At 42.7% G+C, this 21780-nt stretch overlaps 1 long non-coding RNA gene across 4 annotated transcripts in view; it reads left to right on the plus strand.

The window, feature by feature from the left end:
- Positions 1–19307, plus strand: part of LOC113953351 — a 28962-nt gene extending 9655 nt beyond the window's left edge. Inside the window, exons 6-8 of one of the 4 annotated variants that reach the window (XR_003529852.1) lie at positions 8630–8777; positions 9695–15981; positions 17805–19307. This is a non-coding gene — a long non-coding RNA (uncharacterized LOC113953351). Of the gene's footprint in view, positions 1–8629; positions 8778–9694 lie in introns of all 4 variants that reach the window. The other 3 variants (XR_003529853.1, XR_003529854.1, XR_003529851.1) reach the window with 3 other exon arrangements.
- The last annotated feature ends 2473 nt before the right edge of the window (positions 19308–21780 follow it).

Raw genomic sequence — 21780 nt, forward strand, 5'->3', positions numbered from 1 at the left:
TTTTGAGTCTCCAAACTGAGAAATGAGAAAATCCATTTGTGAGTATAATAATGATTATTAGAAATTCCATGCGTCTGAATTTTTGACTTTCCTGAAAAACCAAGCTTCCATTTCAGGTATATAGTTCCACTTATTGTAGGCACAGGTATAAAATGTCTTTCTAATCCATGGAGAGCATGCAGCCTATATTTCAAGGAACAAGCAGGCCTATGACAGGAAAAGGATCTGCAGGGCTCAGTGTCTAGGGTAGAAAAGAAAGGGCTGGATGTAGACGCAGTCAGTTTGTTTTCATAGGTAATGATGTAGTTGCAGTAGTGTGAGAATGCTCGTCTCTTGATGCAGCCCAGGACATGGTTGGCTTTCTGGGCCACAAGCCCACATTGTCGAGTCATGTCCAGTCTTTCATCCTCCACTACCTTGAAGTCCTCGTCAGGGCTGGTCTCGATCCCTTGATCCCCCAGCCTTTATTGATATTAGAGGTAATTCCTTTTGAAGTTGTTACTATGATCAGAACTGCAGGATCCTTGATCTTTACATATGAGGCTGTCAGGGCACCTCTTGGGCTGCTATAACCTCCTCTGATGGACAAAAACACCTCCTCTGTACGTGTAGTCAGTCCCTTGAGTGTGGTCCACCTCTGTTGTGAAAGGGCAGCAGAGTCTGGGGCAGCAATACCTTGCCCCTCCTGCCCAATTCATTTACAGGGTTCTCTTGGTGCACATCCTCAGCTCTGCACGTTGCAGAGGGCAGACAAGTCCCTGCAACGCGCCTGGTGATTTCTCGCACACTCGCAGGGCTGATGTGTACTTTGGGGAGTCCGTCGGGGCTGGAGGTGAGTGAGCCTTGGCACTCAGTCACTGCCTGGTCTCACAGCTCATTGTTCACCCGCAGCTGGGACCAACAGACTTTTTTTGTCTCTGTTTTGTATAAATCCTCGTCGCTGTAGCACTTCATCTGATATGACTAACACGCATGGTTTTTCTCTGCTCTCTCCCCTGAGGAAGGTGGGGGGAGAGTAGTGTAGGCAGTGCAGTATTTCTGCTTCAGTCTGGTTATTTCAGAAACAAACTTAAAAACATATGTTCATTTCAGTTTGTTTATGTGACAGAGACAAGGTCGAAGAGATATGCCTGGAAAGTGGAGCTGAAACCTCCCTAAGAGCTGGACTAGGTTGAGGGATCCTGTTACATGGAGTTTATTGCAGGCTGGTATTTAAGTTCACTATAGCCTGCCCCGTCGTTGTACTTTTAAAGGTCCCTTTCTTTTAGAAATATCTTCATTTTGTCTCCTCCTGTTTTTATATTTTCCATTTTTTTTCTTTCAGGACAATTTAATTTTTTGAAATACTCCCTGTTTTGCAGAAATCATGTATAATATAGAAACACATTTGTACAAATATTGATAGCCCAAATTTTCTCCCTATCTAGATCTTCATTGTGTTGCATGTTGTGTCCTTGCTCCAAAATTCCTATCTAAATTTCCACTACCAGTGAGGCAGTCTGTACCCTTGAAATATATGCATGTTAATAAGGCAACAGTTGGGGTTGGCAGGAAATGGTAATGGAAGATTTCCTCATGAAAAAGTGAGGATTAGCACGTCTGGTTTTCATTCTTCATCAAAGCAAAAGGAGAGTTTTATAAATGATGTTGTGAAGAAACATGAGGAGGGGAGATTTCAGGAGATGAAACCCTGCCTGCTGGGCAGGGAGGTAAAGGGGCAACTGGCTTCAAGCCACAGCTCAGTTAGACCTGGAAGCCCCTGCCTCTTTGAGCTTGCTGGGTGGGGCTGTTCCCCTCTTGACCAACATTTAAAGATGTAGAAAGTGAGAAGAAAAGTGAAAAAACAAATGGCAATTAACTTAATTGTGAGAGGAGAGCACCTGAGTGTGATGCAGGAGATAGAAGTTCAAGCCTTTGGTGAAATCTCTCACAACAAGGAATTAAACTTTCTCCTTCGTGTTCTCCTCCAGCACCGTAATCCCTGTGGTTGCTGAAGTTCGTCCTGCTTCTCACCAGTCAGGTTTTCCCTGGGGCTGGGAACTTGCAGCCATTCAAGCACTTCTTCAGGGAATAAGTTGCCATAAAGTGCTTCCCAATGCTTCCAGGACTGCAAAAGGGATTTGATGAAGACAGCTGTCATTTGGTTATACCTGTATGCAACATCTTCTGGTCTTTTGCACAAATATAGTTAGAAGCTTGAATTAAAAGGTGGAAAAAGGTAAATTGGGAATTTTGGAGGGATTTTGGTAAAGTCTTGCACTTTGTTGCTGCGGTGATGCTACGGAAATGTGATTTGTGGGGCCAAGGGGAGACTTTGTGAAAAAAACTAATGGTTTTGAGCACTCCTTTTTAATCTTGCACCTTGGAGATGTGGTTAATTTTAAAGGGAACAGGATCAGTGTATAAACCATGATAAGCTCCCATTAACTGGAAATGGGAAAACACCTACTGAACCAGTTTTGAAATGTCTGGACGCAAGTAAAAGGGATCAGAGGTCTGTTTGTTGCTCAGAGAATGTATTTGACACAGTGGACTAATAAATTTTCTTGGATTTTCTTTAAAAAATTAGTTAAATGAAAGGTCAGTCCCGTTTGTAAACAAAGCTGTCTGAATTTATTGTAAAGTAAAAGCATCAGGGGCTTTTGCCGTGCTTTCCGCTGTGGCTAAGTGCCAGTACAGTTGCTTTTTAGAAAGCTTAGTGTGTATGATTCTTTTTTATTAGAAAATAAATGGAAAAGACGTGCCAATCAGTAGCTTCGAAAAGTCTTTACTGCAATATCAGTGTTAGAGCTGTGCAACAGCCTCCTAATGAAATGGGAAAGCAGAAAAATTGTTTTCAGGCACTTTGGTAGAAAACTGAAGCTCTGGATAGCTTAGTGGAAGGTTTATGAACCTTCTGGGGAGTGTCCACTATGTTTACCCAACCTATACTGATTTTTTGCTGCTTTTTTGAAACCAGCTGAAAAACAGTAGTTTGAGGTGTCAAACCAAACAGAAAACAGGAGAAAAGGGACACTCTGAGGATGGGAAATCTTGTACAGACATCTGCAAAAATCAAGCAGCTGTTTGTTATGTTGCACTGGCAGGAATGCTGTGCCGAGCAAGGGTAGTGGTTGCCTCACGAACTTTTGGGTGATGACATCCTACTTGCTCTCCACCTATCCTGTGGCTGATGTTGGCAGTGCTGCCTAGTTCTGTTCACATTATCTGTCCAAACTAGAGATCTATCAGGCACGTGAACCCCCTGCAACACAGTGGGAAAGAGTAGCTCTGCGTAGGGACCTAGGCTGTGTGAGCTGGGCAGCTGCAGCAGTGGGACTGCCTCTCCAGCTATCCCTAATTGTTTTGCCACAGCAGTGCCAAGTTTAGAGTAGGCTGTATTCTGCTTTTTGGGCAGGACCTGTAGCAGTAGCCTCATCATTTAAGGCTAGTGTGGATATCTCTGTGTCTGGAGTGCTTCGTATCCCATGCCTGTGCCTCCTTTGCTTTTTATATAATGTGGCTTGTACACGGTGTCGTTTTACTAGAACAACGCTTCTTAGGCACTGCTGTAACCAGAGATACCCTGACCTTACTGTCACATGCTGCCTATTTCTTGTGCCAAAACAAAAAGGTGAGAAAATAGATATAAAGGGATACAGCAATTGCCATGTATGTATTTTCCTGTAAATAATCTAGTGGCAATGTTTCTGTTTGGGATTTCTGCTTCATTTCTGCTTGGCAACTGGCTTTGAAGAGGTTCAGGGGGTTTTATTTGCTTTTTCGAGGGAGGGAGAATAAAGATAAGGGAAGGTTGACTGAGGCTGTCGTGAGACCAGTGAAGCTGCAGCACATAGGCTGGGAGCATGGCTCACCCTTCACATGTGCTTAGGGAGGCAGCCAGGTTCCCAGACAGGATGGACAGCTAGCTGGGAAGGAAAGGATAGCACAAAAATATTCTATGGTCACATGGCCAGGTTTTATTTGGGCTGGCCTTCACCCCGTCCCCATCACCTTTCCTGGGCAAGGCTCTCTCTCGAGGCTTGTGTAAAAAAAAAAAAGAAGCTACACCCTTTTAATTAAAGCTGTGTATTTAAGCAGGTTTCCAGTAAACTACTGCAAGTGCCTGGACTCTTATTTCAGCATGAAGGTGTGTTTTGTGGGTTTTTTTGTTGTTGCTGTGTGGGTTTGGGGTTTTGTTTGTTTATTGTTTGTTTGGTTTTGGTTTTTTTTTTTTGTTTTTAAATAATTGACTTTTGAGTTATTTTAGCTTAGGAAAAACAATTAAGAGCAGACTGCAATTAATACACCATCTTCACACCTCCTCCTCAAAAAAAAAAGGGTCACCTGAGATTGAATGAAAATCACTGGAACATTAGCTTGTATGGGAGAGTGTCCCACCAGACGAGAAGGCCTCATCACAGCCCAAAAGCTCTTCTGGAATACCTGGCTGAAGGAACACAGCTTTTGTAATGGCCACCTCTTGGCTCTAAGAGAGCTTATTTCTCTGAGCAGCAGAGCCCTTTTCTGCACCACTCTGGCTTTGAACCAAAGAGCATGAGACCTAAATGATGCTGTGTGACTTCCCAAGTTTTGTGATACGCACGGATGGTTTGGCCAGCATTGTTCATGCCAAGTGCTCAGATAGGCGGAGGGACTTTGCATGTGGCGTGTCCCCTCCGAATTGTCCCACAGCGGCCCGTCCCAGCGGACCACCTCGATGGCTGAATGAACAGCAGCTGTTCATTAACACGGAACAGAGATCCGGCACTGGCCATAGGAAGTAAAAGCCCTAGAGCACACTGCAGTAGCCTTGTTCTCCCTTTACAAAGCTGCTCTCTGTTAAACTGTGGTATCGACCCTCATTGGCGTACAAATGCCCTTCGTTAGGGTTTGCACGCTGTGTTATATGAGTCCGCAGTTAAAAAGCAAATGAACAAAACCTGCTTGTGGTAATTTACTGTAATGGCACTGGAAGTCAGTTTAATCAGGGAAAAAATGTTTGGGGTGATTATGTTTAACTGTAGTGCTGGAAAGTGAGGGACGCTTGGGCGCTGAGGCGGTGACTTCACCGGTGACTGGGGAGGAGATGGATTATTTGCAAAATCTCAGCCTGACATGGCTCTCCCAGAACACCCTGCTCCTAAAACACAGATCTTTATATGTTTAATAAGGTGTTAAGAGCAGACCTTGAAATGTTCATTTGCATTCCGCTGTTCTGGATCATTTCAGTGACCACCTGGTGCCCCTTTCTTCTTTTTCTTTTCTTTAAAGACGCTTTTGCATCCTGTGTATTACTTTCTGTTTACCCTTTGGGCCCCAGCTTGGCAGAGTGCCATGGAATGTATTTGGTGTCCTGTCCTTTCCTAACTCAGCAAAACACTGAAGACAGTGCATAAGGATAAGCTGTTGTGTTTCCGCTCCCACCTCACTGTGAGAGCCTCATTCTACCAGCTGCTAGAGTAGCCTTTGCTTGGAAGGTGGGAGAAGGATCTTAAAGTTTGTCCAAACAGTACTTTTATTCCCAGGGAGATTTTTAACATTTATGTTGGTGGCTTGGTCAGATTTGCATACTTGAATAGTGATAGCAGCCTGGTATCAAAGTGGTAGGAAGGAGTTCTGTTCAAATAGAAAAATAATTTACTTTCATAGGTCCAAGACAGTTTATTCTCAGACATCAGGAGCTGAAAGACTTTCCAACTGAGGTGCCATTTTCCCTGTGTTAGTGCTACAATTGTGAAGGTAGCTGTGATTCACAAATTCAGTTAGTTGGCTTAGCTGCAAGCAAAGCAATAACTCTACCCTTTCTGAAATTACCAGAGTGAAAGTCTGTATTTTAACCTTAAGAAGAGGTAGCAGCTTTGGGGAGTGTCATTAGAAAGTGGAACTCATGAAATCACACTGAACAGTGAATTGCCTATCTTTTTAGTGTGTCTGTGTGCGTGGATGTGATTGAGAGAGGGAGAGCAAGGATGAATCTGACACAAACTGTATTAAGTTTAGGAGTGAATGCAGAGGAGGCCGTAGTTTCAGACTGATTTAGGAGTGCATTTGAGTCTGTTGAAGGAACCTGGTGTAAATGGCTGTGGGCTGCTGCCATGCTGAGGGTCCCTTTGGCCATCAAATCTGCGCCACCTCCAAGGGACACAGGCTGAGTCACCTGAGCCTGCTTCCACCAGCAGCACCACGCGTCCCACCCAGCTTCTGCCAGGAGAGGTATTCTGGTGAGGGGACAGAGCTGGGCTGATCCCCATGTCCTGAGTGGGCCCCGCTGTGCTGGTATGATACTGCTCTATAAATGATCTAAAAAGATAAACCAACTGAACTGTTTTAAGTTTAGTTTGTTTAAGCCTTTTAGAGTGGCGTGAGCACACCGAATCTTTTAGTTGTCCTTCTATGGATATCTTTTGCTTTGTCATGGTGATGACGTGCTTATTTGATCTATTTAGCCCCAACGTATTTTGGCTAACACTATGTTGTCCTCTGCTCTAGGAGGCCTCTTTGATTCAGGTGCCACCACAGCTTCTGCCACCGCAGCTTCTCTAGGAAGCAAGCCAGGATTTTTCTGGTAATCAGAGTGCATTGCATTTGTTCACTGTTGTTCCTCTTCCCTTATCTCTGTTTGTATTACGTTACCATTCAGGGTGTTCCCGCACTTGTCCCGTGCTTGTATGGTGCCCAAAAGATGGCACCTCTGTGAGCTTGTGATCTGTGTGGGGGACAAAAAGGACCAGAGAGAGTAGCTAGAGATTGCTATAAAGATCTCAATGTTGTATTTTTCTGCTCTAAATGAAATTCCTGCTGTAGGTCTTCCTGCATGCTGAAGTGAGGAATCTGTGTGAAAGTGTCTTCGCTCCATGCGTGTTTATTGTCAAAGTCCTTCAGGTTTTGTTTGACTATTTTGATGTGTCCAGTTTCTTATCTGATGCTTTCTAGTTACCTTTCAAATTCACGGGCAAAGTCCAAAGAAAGATTGGCATATACTTACAGAGGGTGGAGTTGGCAAAGAAATGGTTTAGCTCTACCTCCTTTTTGATTGGAAAGTTGTCCCTGTAAAATAACCCCAGCTGGTGCCTGAAAGAGAAAGAGTTTCTGCATCTTCTGTGACTGCTACTGTCACAGAACCCAGAGGAGTATATCTCATTTTAAATTAGAGGAAAAGACTGTTCCCACTGTGTTACTATGGTACCAGAGAGGTGATGGGGCTGGGGACATGTTCAAAAGGAGAATCAACTTCAGGCAAATGTCTCCTGGGGTTGCGTTCATGACCTGTCCTCAAGGATGTCCAGTGTTCAAGGTCCCACACCATCCCCAAGTGCTCCGCTCCACTATTTCATCATCCCTACTGCTGGAAAACAGGTCCTTACACCTCACCTGAACCTCCCTTCCTGTGATTTAAAGACTTACTTCTTGCCCTAACCCCCCAAAAACTCCAATGTGTATACATTATGTATGCTCTGCCTGCTTTAACATAGAATGTCTGAATTTCTGAGAGAACAGAGAAGAAAGCCAACTCACATTTCAGAAAGTGACTTAGGGGCCTGTCTGGCTGAGCAGGGTCTTGACTGGAAGACAGAAAACTCCGCTCTTACCATTCCAGTACAGATTTAAATCACCTACATGTGTCCTGACTGATAGTATTTAGTGAGTGGCAAGGCTTGGATACTGTGAAAGGAATATGAGAAGGTGTGTTACAAAGAGATTGTGTTTTCTTGGTATGCATTTGCAATCTGCCATCCTCAGGAGCAGGAGCAGCAGTGATTCTGGAACCTCATTCTGATTAGAGTGACAATTACAGGTGTGTACCAGAGTCAACAGTGAAATACCTGAGCGCAGCAAGACAGCAGGAGATCTTGTGGTGATTATTACGGGAATATTTGTAACTATGTCCAAGCAATTTATTTGATGAGTTATTCACAATACTCCCTGTTGGCAGAGAGATTATTGAATTTATATTAATGAGGAGTGAAAATTATTAGGGAAAAGGTTAGTGGTTGTGGCTTTAATTGAGGAGCAGAAAGAAAATCCTCCCTTGGGTCATTTACTCTATTCTCTTGACACTCTGACAGAGCAGAACTTAACTCTCAACTGGTCCTTCTATCCCAGCTTGAAATGCCTGATGATGATCTCATTCTTTTGAGCTATGACATAAGGTGTGAGTGTCAGTCTCTGCAGGTGACCACATCTCTCAGAGAAGTTTCCTTGAGAATTTTTTCAAGCAGCTAAACAACCCACTTCAAGTGGCTGTGCAACAGATGATTTTTCCATGTTTCACCAAAACTTCAGGAAAAGCAGTGTTTTTTAACAGTGTTCCACAGCCGTTGTTTTGATTTTGGAAAATCCATTAACAACAACAACAACAAAAATCACTCTAGTGACCTGAATAAAGCTGAACTGGCAAATTGCAGATACCCAGAAGGAACAGTGTCTTGTTTATAAGGAAAGAGTGTGGTTACTGTGGTCGGACAGCTGGGCTACAGGCCAGGTCATGCCTCCTAAACATATTTTATCTAACCTCATGTCACAGGCAGGATGTGGGGAATGTAAGATCATCTCTTCTGAAAGGTAAGGGCCATTCACAGAGAGTGTAGACTGGCTCCCTTGACAGCTGCTTTGCCTTACACCCGCTGAACCTCTACTTTTTCATTAGGGTATCAGAGGAAATTTCTAGACCTGCTGGGATCAGAATTGGTGCAGATCCACCTCAGTGGCTTTCCCCAGGCAGTCAGAAAGTCAAAGACAGGCTGCAACCAGGCCTGAATGGACCCGTTCTTCTCAGCCAACCGCTAACACTTAAGGTATGTTTCTGCTTGGCAAGCACGGGGTGTGACAGTAGCACATAAATCATGGGTGCAGCTAACATGGTCGAAAAACTGCGAGGTGGTAGGTAGAGTCCCTAGAGAGTCCTTGCTCCTTCCGTGGCCGCTGGTGTTGCACAGGGTGGCTGGAAGAAGCCATCACGGCTACAGAAGCACCTCGGCTTAGTTGGCTAGAGCTAAGGGGACGTCTAGTGGTGACATTTTAAAATCCAGATTTCTGTTTAACTAGAGGCATCTAGTTTTTCCACTGTTGCTGCAGCTTCCTTGAAAGTGATGGGCAGAGGCAGCAGTGAGATTAAAGGTGTCTTGTGTCAAATTTCCCCTGTGAGAGAAACCGGCAAATTGAATTACTGGATACAGGCAAAGCTCAGCTCTTAGTCTCTCTTCTGCAAACCCTGTGATGGTGGTGGGGCTTCCGAATGCAGAATGGGCATAACTGGTGTAGAACTGATGCTGTCTTCCTGAAATAGCCTGATGGGTTTTATATTACCTCTGCCTCTGCAAGTGGAGACCCCAGACCACAATAAAAAATAATTTAAACTTTGTAATTTGATTTTTTAATGTGACTTTACAGAATATGTAAGACATTCATGACTTAGACAATGCAGTAGGACCCTGCTGTATGACACAGACCTTCAAAAGTCAGTTGCTGATTTCTCAATACAGTGCACTGATTTTTGCAGTCGTATTTCATCTCCCCTTGGACAATAACTGGGGACTTAGCGTGGGGTAAAACTAAAAGAGATAACACTGTATCCCCTTTATCCATACGCTTATATACTGCTCTGACTAAGGAGAATGTATGTAAATATAGATATCCATGCAAGGCAATGCAGTAAATAAATATTGAACACAGATTAAAAGAGGTTCACTAATATCATCCTATTTTCTTTTAGGATTTATGAAAAATTTCCTTGGCATTATGTGCTTGGTGGTAAGCTTGCTCTGAGGGAACGTGCTCGCAGAAGGACAACTCTTTGACAAAATTATCTTTGAGGCTGTGCCAATAACAGCTAGAGGAACTCAGGTGCAGCTCCAAAAAGGCTGCTCCCCCCTTATGAGGACCATTGCAACAGGTAGACATGGTAATGTAGTGCTAAACTGCCTTCTCTTTCTCCCTAGTCTGAGAAATGCAAAGTTTTCTCAATGTAAAGAAACTAATTACTTATTTTTCAGGCTGTTAAACCAAATGCAATATATACATCCCCCCCCAGTGTGCTCTGGCATTGCTGCTGCTGCAATCACAGCAGTAAAGGATTTTGCTGCTGCTGTTGCCATATTTTTCTTGTGGCACGTTTTTAGACAAAGCTGTGTCTTGTTTTTGGATTTTTTTTTAATGCACTGGGAAACTTCTGCTCTCACTCCTTGGCCAGTTTACTTTGCCAAATCCCCAAATTAATTTCTTTGAATGTTTCTTTGTTATTTCTCAGTAAGTCTTCTTTTTTTTTGTCCTTTCTCCTTCTCATATCATGAGGTCTTTTTCCCCTCCTCAAACCAGTGACCAACAGAAAGACCTTGAGTAACAATCTCTCACCCTTAACCATCTAATTTTTTCAGCTCAGACTTTTCTCCACCATTCTGTCTTTTGTGTGCTGAAACCAGTTATTACCTTGATTACAGAGCATCCCTTCATGATGAAATAGCTCTGGTGCTGAGCAGGAGCACAGGCAAAGCTCAGACACCTACCCTTTCTTCAGACAAGTTTTCATGCTCCTATGCTTAGAGATTGATAAAATTCCCCATGTTATGTACTGAAGTACTGATGTACTGGTTTCCTTTTCCATGGATTCACAATGAAATGTGGTGGGTTTGTTCTGTTTTCTTTTTTAAAGTTCCTGCCCAGATGTTTCCAATTGATTACCTTTTCTTTAAATTTAACTTGTTTCTATTTAATTCTATTTAATTTACTTAACATTTTTGCCAAGACTTGTACTACTAAGGTCTAAGAGGAGAAGGGCTGCGTGTGGAGGCAGTACTTTTTTCCCAATGAGATTCTTTCTGCCCCTGCTACACAAGTGTGAGTAGTTTTAACTGCCTTATTTTTTTTTTTTTTTTTTTTTGAGTGAGGAGCAGGTAAGGTAGTTGTAAAAAAAACAGGATCTGAGTTTTCCTTTTGCTGTGCTCTGACTTTTCCAAGGCTTGTGAAGTACTGAAGGGGTCTGCGATGGGAAAAATCAACAAATGCCTCTTCCTTTGTAACAACATGTTCTGCAAGGGTTGCCTTTCCATTGTGATATCCCCTCTTTTGGCCTTGCTTTGCTCATCTACACCAACTACCATTACTTTGAGCTGCGCTGCAAATAGCAAACCACTGAAGGAGAGGAGGGGCCCTCTTATTTGGAAGAAAGCTTCCCTTTAGATATTCTTGGAGTGAGTTTGGAATTATCTTGTTGCTTTTGTGAAGGATTTTGTCATTTGCTACTTTGTGACATGTGGCAAATCAATTTGAATTTCCCAGCTCTCTGCAGCACATCACTCTGTGTTCCACCTGTCTTGCCAGACAGATTAGATTTGCACTTGTAAAGTCTAAGCAAGCAAAGTATTTGTACCAATGATGGAAATATTTTCTCCTTCCTCATGACATGACTGGGCAGAGTGTGTATGAAGAGTGGGTGTGCTCAGGTACAGGCAATGCGTGTGTATCAGGACTGTGTTTACAAGTGATGCTCAGAAGACCAGTCCCTGGGCTTGCACTCTGCTGCTGCTGCTGCATCCCTGGCTGGTGCTGCCCGTCCCTTCTTCCGTGGAACAACAGTGCCAACTGCTGGCTGCCGAGCCTCCCCTGCCAGGAACCGGCTGTGCCTGCGGGTGGAACTGGTCCTCTAAGCTTAATTTTAGGGTCACCACTACCTAAAACAAAGCATCCCTTTGCTGATGGTTTGGATACTTCGCAGAAATATCTCGGTTTGGTGGTCCTTGTTTCCATACCAAAATAATATTCTACTGAGCTCAGGTGAGCCTGGGCCGGTTACCTTTCCTTGTGACATTTCTCACATTCATTTCAAAACTAATTGTTAATGATGTTTTAAAACTCTGTGTTTCTCCTCATCTCCCAGGGCTGGCTGCTCAGAGGAAGGAGAAGGTTTCTGCTCTGAGCAGTGGAAGGGCCATGAAAGGTGTTGTATGCTCCCTGGAAGATTTTAATCGTGGAGTTGTGGTAGCAATTTGCCATCTACAAATTTGAGATACACATACGTGTTATAGCTACAATGAACTCTGGGGAATATGAGATGGTGGTTTATGTATTTCTGCACAGGATACTACACAGTGGTTTTGTTCAGGGAAAAAAGGGAAAGAAAACAGTGAGGATAAGGAAAAGAAGACAATATGCAGGTGTACATGTAAGTGTCATTTTGTTTGAATTTCAGTGAAATGCTTTAATAGAAAAAGTAGTTTGTTTGGATTGTTGTTTTTTGTTTTGTTTTGTTTGTTTGTTTGTTTTTTTCACTAAGAAGAATATCAAATGGGAAAGACAGGTCTGTTTCTTTAAATGTTTCCCGTGAAAAAGTGCTCACGTTATTTTTTTTCTCTATAAGGCTCTGTATGTTCCCTGTCTCCTTTCCTTTCTGACCTGTGTTCTTATTCTGGGAGGGTTACAGTGTTTGCAGGAGGTGGCAGTAGAGAGGACACATGGATGTGGAGTAGGAAATGGGAAGGAAAAAAGTATTAAAAAAAGAAATTTAGAGAGCTTTGCAGAGAAAGGGGAAAGACGGTGAATGGGTAAAGCAATAAACCTGGGAGAGATGATCAGGGGAAGTTTGTAGAGAAAAAAAAGGGTAGGGACAGGAAAAGACAGGCAGCCAAACAAACTGAAAGTGAGTTTAATGAGTCAGTGTTTCTGTGTGTTTCTGGCACCTCCCAAAGGGCCATTTTTTACTTGCTCCCAGCCACAAATGTTCTTCATAATTTTTGGAACAGAACACAAGAGGAAAACTAATAAATCAGCTATTCTTAAACATATGTGACAAGCCCAGGCTGAGGTGCAGGTGAACCACAACCATGTGAGGTCCCTTAAACTGAAGTTGGAGAACTTTGGCCACCACCGCAGGTTTAGCGCTGCTTCCAGCCCTCTGTTACTCTTTCACTCACGTGGTGTTGTGTTCCCCCTCCAGCCCCAATGTCTTCATAGGGAAATCTAAATGAGGCAGAAAGGAGAAAAAAATAAAACTAACCCCCTCAAAAAAGAGCAGTATTTTGATGCTAACTTGAAAGACAGGAACATCAAAACTCCTCCTGTGGACCTGAAACCTTAGGTTTTAGGGAGTTTGTTTTCAGGAGAAGCTTATAAACCCTATGAAAAAAGTAGCCCTCAGGCAGTCTGTCACTGTAGCCCCAACTGGGAGCCCCAAGCTGGCTCTGGGCGCCATTGGGGACGGGAGGGCCACAACACTCAGCAGCGGAGAAATTGTGTGCAAGCGCAGTTCTGCTTGTGTAGTGGGTTCCATGCCAGTCAGGTGTTATGCTAAATGTCAGGAGTGGGAAACTGGAGCAATTAGGGGACAATCTCAGTCAGTTTTACAAGCCATGCAACAAAATATTTCTTGTGAAAGAAATTGACATTCTGTGAAACTGATTTCTTAAGTATCATAAATCACAGGTTTTGGGTTAGAAAGGACTTTAAAGATCATCTAATTCCAACACCCCTGCCATGCGCAGAGACACCTTCCAGGAGACCAGGTTGCTTAGAGCCCCATTCAGCATAAACACTTCTAGGAATGGGGCATCTACAACTTCCCTGGGCAATCTGTTCCAGTGCCTCACCACCCTCACGTCAAAGAATTTCTTCCTTATACCTAATCTAAAACCACCCTCTTTCAGTATGTACTGCTCTGTTTCTAATGACAGTGTGTTGAATTTTTATTAGTGATGTGAATAATTAAGCCGGATGTCATGCCATTATTTGTTATTTCTTTTAATTAAGCAAAATGAAAATTTTGCCAGGACACGTGGTTGCAATTTTCAAGAGTCTTGTTCTAATCACGCACTGATTTATTTTACTTTCGCACACACAGGCATTCCTCCTACACTGTATGTTTCTCCAAATAAAGGGAGCAGGCTACATGCTTTCCTATCCATGGCAGGCCTTTGTCACTGAGATACCCAACCTCTTACTGAAAATATATTTATATGTATAATATATTATTGTATTATTAAGGAAACTTAATGGTGGAGCAGAACTGAGCATACTCACCGGAGAGAAAGCGCACATAAAGGTAGGATGAGAGGCTGGAGAAGGCAGAGAGCTGTTACTCCCTGTACCAGCCATAGGTTTTTCCTGCGGTGGGGTGGGATGCCATGGGGACAGGTGAGGTGCCTGTGTCTGCTGTCCCTGCATCCTGAGCAGTGGCAGTGGTGCTGGGAGCTGCAATGCCGCTAGATGTCCCTTGTCACCCGAGTGAGGTAGGCGGCTCATCCCCACCCCTGAGCTTCAGGCATATACGATGTAGTGTTATAAAGAAGCCTGTGGTTTAAGTATTAAATATCGAGAAAAGTTGTGTCTGTATTAAAAAAAAAGTCTTGTGTCAGCCTGTGAGGTAACATAGGTACCAAGGAAAAGGGTACTTCTTTAGCCACTTTAATTTTTGGTGGAACACACTCCACCATAGGGAGGATTTCATTTTGAAGGCTTATTTACACCAGGGCAATTCAATATTTCCTGGTGGAAAAGAAATCATGCTAGGAAATGCTGATTTGGTGAGCCTAACACCATGATTTCAGCTACCTTTCCCCTGCTGACACAGGCCTGTCTGGTGCAAGGTGGGGTCCTGGTATCCTGCATCAGCTGAGCTGGTGGGGGGGTTTGGGGGGAAAAGGACCTACAGGCTTTCCTTGCACCTGCTTAATGATTTTGCCATTTTAGGCATGTTTATGTCGAAAAAGGCCAGAAAAAAGGTCACTTCTGTGAAGAACTCAGCCCCTCCACCTCACTGGTGCAGCTGTAGCCCCAAAGGCTCAATGTGCCCCTACAGAGTGGGGAAAAGGCTGGTGGAAGAGGGAACAGCTGCTGAGGGAGGTGGACTGGTGTAGGTATATGGTATGGAGCAGGCAGAGCTAAGGGCAAGAGGCTGCAAGCTCTTGGAGGCAGTGTCTAAAGGGGGCACAAGGAAACTTCCCAAACCTGCTTCCACCTGGCCTTCCAAAACCTTTCCTTATGCTTCCCAGCACTTGTGTCACTCAGTGTGCACAGATCCATGTGGAGCCCATGCTGCTCAGCCACATGGTTTGTGTTTGCCTTGTGGCTTGATCCTCTCTCCAGCCAGCTGTGCTGGTGCTGCCATGCTAGTGGTGCTCTTGCCCCTCCAGACCAGTGTGACAGCTGGGTTTGAAGGGCAGCCTCCAACAGCAGGAGTGTGCCAGCCCCTCAGTAGTCCTGTAAGAGTTAATGCCTCCCTGTGCCCATGTTTTCACCACAGTGGAAGCTGTGTTTCCATATGTCCCTAGCTTCCATAGCTGGCACCTTGGCGTGGGCATCTGTGCCACTCCGCATGGCTGTGCCCTTGCAAAGACTCACCTGAACTTGTGCTGGGCAAATCCTCCCACTCCTGGTCTCCTACAGTGCCCCGTGTGCCCTCTGCACATACCACGGCTGCACAGTGGGGTGTGCATGCCCCTAAACTGCCCTGAAAGCAACGACATGGCTCACCTGACCAGCCAATGTCTCCCATGTTATGGACTTTTCTCCAATGTAGGTAATAACTGATTGACTGTCACCTGTTTCTCAGAATGAGCTGCTGTGGTGCGTGACTGCACAAACCAAGCTGTTGTGTATTCAGAGTCATGTCTGCCTGCCTGGATTACAGAAATGAAGCATTTGCTGCTTGCTACTTCATTTAAACCTGCGGGACCCCATAGGGCGCATCCTCCTCGTGCACCAAGGTGTCCATGTGTGCCACTTGTCAATCAGGGACTTCTTCACCAAGTAACATCTGAGCAAATCTCTTAATAACAGAGGGACTACACACAGATTATTGTGATCATAATTTCACCAACATAGCCTTTATTACTAATGGTGATATTGGAGGTGGAAAACCCAGCTCGATTCTCAGATCCCTACTGGAAAGTAATAAAATAAAGAGGAACAAAATCTGTGCTTGTACTTGCTACCAAACCTTTGAAAAACACAAAAGTGGAACCCTGCCAATGCAATTGCTGGCAATTTTTCAGAATGGAGCCTCATTCTGAGGTAGGATTAGAAGTGGAAGTGCATTTTGTGTCTCTAACATTAATGTCATGTTATCGTGTACAAATGGAGGGCTTACAGTCATTTGGCATTTACTGGTCTCTATTTTAATTATTGTGTGCCAGTCTTAACACCTTCAGAGTATTTTTGAACACCTTCTGATAATAGAATAATTAGAAAATAACTTCATCAATCATGAAAAAAATGGTGCCTATTTTGTTAAGGCGAACAACTGACAAAAGAAGTACTTCAGTAGAAGTGGTCTGATAAAAATGGAGCTGTGTTTCATTTTGCTTTGTTGAGAACATGGATGAAGGCAGGCTGGCTTTTATTTAGTCTTTTGTTCATTCCTGGGCAATGGCAGAATTCGCAGCTAAATTGTGGCGTCAGAAAATTCTCGGATGGTAGCTGAGAATGATATAGTATCATGTATTCTCACAGTAACAACAACAAAAAATTCCTAACTCATAGCTCAGATTTTGAATATCAGAATGAGCTTTCAGTACTAAGAAATGAGCCTGCAGTACTAAGAATACAGAAAAAAACTACTAAAATTTTCCAAACCCAAGAAGATTCACTTGATATAACCAGTAGCAAAAAAAGAAAAAACAAAAAAAACCAAAGAGGAATGTAAATGTAATTTTAAATTATTTATTTCATTCTCTCTCTTTTTTCATGTTAATATATCCTTGGCTCCTAGTTCACAATGACATGCTAATTACAAATGTAAGAAAACCTAACTTTTTATTGTGCTAATTAACCTGTATGTCACATAGACATTTGGGGAGAATTTCCCATGCTTTCTAGTGAGAATGGAAGGAAAGAGCAGCGGTGCTCACTTAAAACTGAATTTTTTTTCCTAGTACCTTGCAAAAAGGCATCATTGTATTTTGATTAATCCATGCTTGGTCCATCTCGGATGTTTCCATGGAAACAGAATTTTTTTCCTTGATGGAAACTGTTAGGCTCAGGAAAGCTCCTCATTGCACAAAACCATCAAGCTCCTAAAGAACCACTTGTTGGAAATTTAATGTGCATAAACAAAACTCCCAAATTCCTCCTTAGTGTTATTGTTGTCAATGCTAATAGAGAACTGTTTTCTTAATGACACACAGTGGTGCCTTTTCACTCCACAAGAAAATAGAATAACAGTAGTATTCTTTCCATTGCAAGAGAGTACTTCTCCTGGTCCAGAGACAATTAGCCTGCAAACCTTCCAAAATTAAATTTTAGGAGTTCTGATGTGTGTATATTACTTATTTCTGGATCCAAATAATTTGGTTTAATGGCTGTTAAATTGTAATTGATTTTATAATGAAGATTATTCTTGTGTGCCTCAGTTTGGGTTATGGAGTTTTGTTGGGGTTTTTGTTTCATTTGGTTTTTGTTTGGTTTGGGTTTGGATTTTTTCCTCCCAAAAAGTATATACTCTCTTAATGGATATTACTGTGATATTCGGAATACCATTTGAAAATCAACCAACAGAGGGAGCATTTTTGTGTTATTATTAATTTAACCAAGTAGTTGGAAACCTGACCATCATTTCTCCCATTATTTTTGGACAACATGTTTATTGCGTAAAATTAGAGGATTTCTTGACCATTAAAATGTCTTAGTTCAGAGTGTTTTAGTTTTAAAAAAGTCCAGTCTTAACTTCTGCTGACAATGCAAGTAGCTATTTTAAATTGTTGGGTTTATTGCTTGTAAATCTAGAAGTTTTAGACCACAGAGTATTTATTACTTTGATTAATAGGTAATTGCTGGTTAAAAATACATTGAGAAAAACAGCTCAAACTCCTCTAATTTATATTTGCCTTTTATTACAGTGGCATTTAGGAGTACTACCCAGACTCCAAGATCCATCATACAAGAGCCTATAAAAACACAGAATGTAAATAGTTTTGTTACAGTAATGCCCTGATGCTAGTGCTTGTGTGAGGGCAGAGAGAGAAAAAATCTATTGACTTGTTCACTTTTTTTTTTTGTTTGTTTCATCTTTGTTCATCACGGTAGGGAATCTGCCAAATGGAAAAAGGAAAATCACTTTGAGAGCTACCACAATTTTTAAACTTCTTCAAGGCATACCAAAACCAGCAATTACATATCAACTAGAGGAAAAAAAAGCGGAAGACTAGGTATTTCTTGGTACCTCTTTTATGTGTTCACTATTAGAATGCGAATAATAATAATGATGATGATGGTGATACGTTCACTATCAGAATGTGGATGATGATGATGATGATGATGATGATGATAATAATAATAATAATAATGTTTTGCACCCTGTGTTCTATCCTAATCTTTGATCTTAAGATTTTGGGGTATTGTTACTTTTAACTACTGTAACTGCACTCTAAAATACTTCTCTATTGTCAGCATCAGATGTAAAGCAATTGCTGCTCTTTGCAGTGTCTCAACAGGTCGGAGTCAGGTACCCAACTGAGTGACAAGGGAGGCTATGCAACGCTTTAGAACTATTAAATGAGTAGAAGACACCAGGACCTGGCTGCAGCAACCTAAGTGAGACTTGATGAAGGTTCAGGGCTGAGCATCCCTCTTGGCTGGGAAATGTGACAATGCCCAAAATGGTCACGTAGTCAGGGTCTGGTGGTGACATACCACAAGCTTGACTTTGCAGAACTGTGCTGCCCGAAGACCAGGATTTCTTTGAGGACAGTGTTTCTCCTTTATAGGTGGAGCTGCTTTAATGAGTGTTCATTTTGAACCTCAAGAGAATCATGCATGAGATACTTTGAGGTAGTAAGGTCTTCTAGTTACTGAGATTTTTTTCCCTTGATATTGCTTTCCCTGCTGATTAAATTGGGATGGAACTCTTTGGATTGCTATTTGTCTAACGCCCAAGAATGGGCAACCCCAGGAACCTGCAGTGCCTAGGCCTCTTGGGAACAGGAAGACACAGTATTAGCGGCATTAACAGTGCCTTAAAATTAAGTGTAGAACGGTACAGTCTGGAGCACTGCCATGTGCAGGAGAGGGAGAACCCTATTTATACACCAGTAGGCTATTCTGGGAGTGCTAACACTGAGAGTGAGCAGCTGTGAGAAAAACAGAGAATAAGTGACAGTACACTCTGAAATGGAAATCACAGCAAAGCGCCATATGTGTTGACTGAGTAGTACCGCCAGCGCCCTCGTTTCGGTGCTCTGAAGTGATAGCTTACAACTTGCTGGATGAATTTTCACAAAACTGCTGTTCCACACAGTAATCTCCAGAACTGCAGCTGTTCTGACTTGTATACAGCACATGGGATAACAGTGGTCGGCAAAATTCAGTCTTGAACGCTGCTGGAAGACCAGGCAGGAACTGAAATATTTGCCTTCCCCATTGCAGACCTCATTAACACATGTACATATCATCCCCTGGGAATGCAGTTTCCTGATCATGAGGTTCTTCTATGAGCAACAACGCAGATAGATTCCTGCTTGCAGGAGTCATGCATTGCAATGTTTACATTCACCTCCTAAAGCTTTCATACAAATATGAGAACAGAATATTAATTCCCTTGACAAGGCAGCTTTTTCACACAGTTGGGTTGTTTATTTGCCTACCGTGGTTACTATCAATAGTTTCCTTTCAGTTTTGTTCTTGGGCTCTTTAAAGATTTGAGAAGTTCCTGTGGACCATGTTTGTCTGTGCAATGGAGTAACTCCTGCCAAGTGTGTGTATGCAGCCAAGGGCAAGCCAGGACTTGTGATAGTGGGGATCTGAGGTGGGCTTCCTAAAATATGTGAAAAGCCAGACTATTAAAAGCAGTCAGGGCTCTGTTATGGTCTCATCTCTCAAATCACTCTGCACTTAACATGGTAAAGCCTTGAAAATCCAATGATTCTTGAACACTTTGGCTCCATCACAGGTGTTAAGCCCTTCACAAGTGTTAAGCCCTTCTCATCATGGCAACTCCAGGCACCAGTTTGGAATCACTGCAACTGCAGCCATGTGTCCATCCTGGGAGGACGTCCCAGACCCAGAGGTCTGTGCCACAGCACTTCTGTGCCCTCCTTCTTCCTCACCCCTGCAAATCCTGGTGGAAATCCATCCTCGGATCAGGCATTGCTTTGAGAATGTCTCAGTTCTCCATCTTTGCTGCATGTGCATTGCTCTGCCAGCACACCTGGTGGTGTCCCAAAAATGCCACCACACTTTCTGATATTTCCTGTGGGGGAAACACACTGTTCCCTTCCCAAAAACCCTGGGAGGACATGGACATACTCACTACCTGCATGTTCAAGACCCTGGAGTGACCTAGGCCAGGTATTTAACAGCTTCAGTGTCAGTGTTTTTTCAGTGTTCCCCACCTACAATCTTCTTTACTTTTCATTTTCTATCTGAGGTTCATGTACTTATGCATAACAGTAAATTGTGCACCTAATATCAGAGGTTTTCCCAGTAACTCTTGTGTTTAATTAACCCTGGCAATTTTGCAGTCTATTAGCTTTTCAAAAAAGATATGCATTTGTCTTGTGGGAAACACCAGGTAGATGCCAGATGAACTAATTCTGCCAATTTATTCTTCTGGATTATTTGGAAGAAAGAAACAAACAGCTTTGTGGTTTGCTACCAGAATAAGTTAGGCGTCAGAAGCAACTAAATCCTATTTTCAAAACTGAGGTTTAGAGATATCCAACTCTGTGTGTCTTACTGAAAATCCTGAGAATGCAAGAACATAGTAAAATATCTAACAAACCTGAGAACCTAATGGTGCTGTGAGGAAGCCAAGAGATTTCCAATTCTATAATGAGATTTCCAATTCTATAATGACTGTAGACATCCAAATCTCACTGATTGTTGAGTTTATGTGCCTTACCATGGCTGTTTAAAGGTCATGCTGAAAGATTAAACACAAGGGGTTTCTTGCTGGTGTTGATGAACAGGAGTAATTTGCTGTCATGACGAAGCAGTAGCAGCTGTGCATGGGAAGATTGTCAGTGGGAAGGTGCTCTGGATTAAGTTAAGCACAGGGTTTGGGGCCACAGTTTTGGAAGACTCTGCAGCCATTGCTTTCATCTTAATTGGCTTCTTATTTGGGATTGTCCTCTTCCAGATGGTAAACTCCGAGACTGTGGAAATCCAAGGTGAAAACTAGGGCACTGAAAACAGCTCCTGACCAAAATTCCTCTCATGACTCAGATTCCTCTCACCTCGCTGTGGGCGAAGAGCACTGATGCAAGAACAGCGGTTCCCACAAAGAACTGCAGTTCAGAGAGCAGAATTATAGGCACATGCACATAGATGTGTGGTTAATCGTGAACGAGTGGAGCGTGTTTGGAAAATGTTGCATAATGTAATTACTCATTTCTGTGCTGCAAATCCCTCAGGGAAATTACTGCTGTTTGAATGTACACGTTAGACATATGGCCATTGTATTAATGTTCTGTTCAGGAAAAAATACGTTGGTCAATAATTTGACCTAAGTTCACGGTTCTCTTATGGGTCATCAAATTAGTCAGAACTGTATTTGCTGAACTTTAAAGCATAGTTATTTTGGGGCCCATGGGATTTGAAGGTTCTGAGTCAAGGAAACAAGCTCCATAATGTTTTTGATTGACACCAGTTAAATATTCTTTCCTGGTGCATTCCAATGCAGATAATACTTTTGTGTGCCTCCAACTCAAAAAATCCAAAGAATAATTAATTTTTCTAAATATTCACTCTTTAAAAACTAGTTGCTTTAAGGTGTTGTGAGCTGAGTACAAAAATGGCTTCAAATCAGAATAACTAAGGCCGGGAGTAACCTTTGGAATTATCATTCTTCAAAAGCTGTTGTCGTGCCAGGGTAAGGGA

Source organism: Corapipo altera, unplaced genomic scaffold, assembly GCF_003945725.1.
Source record: "Corapipo altera isolate COAL_440 unplaced genomic scaffold, ASM394572v1 1, whole genome shotgun sequence".
Lineage (NCBI taxonomy): Eukaryota > Metazoa > Chordata > Aves > Passeriformes > Pipridae > Corapipo > Corapipo altera.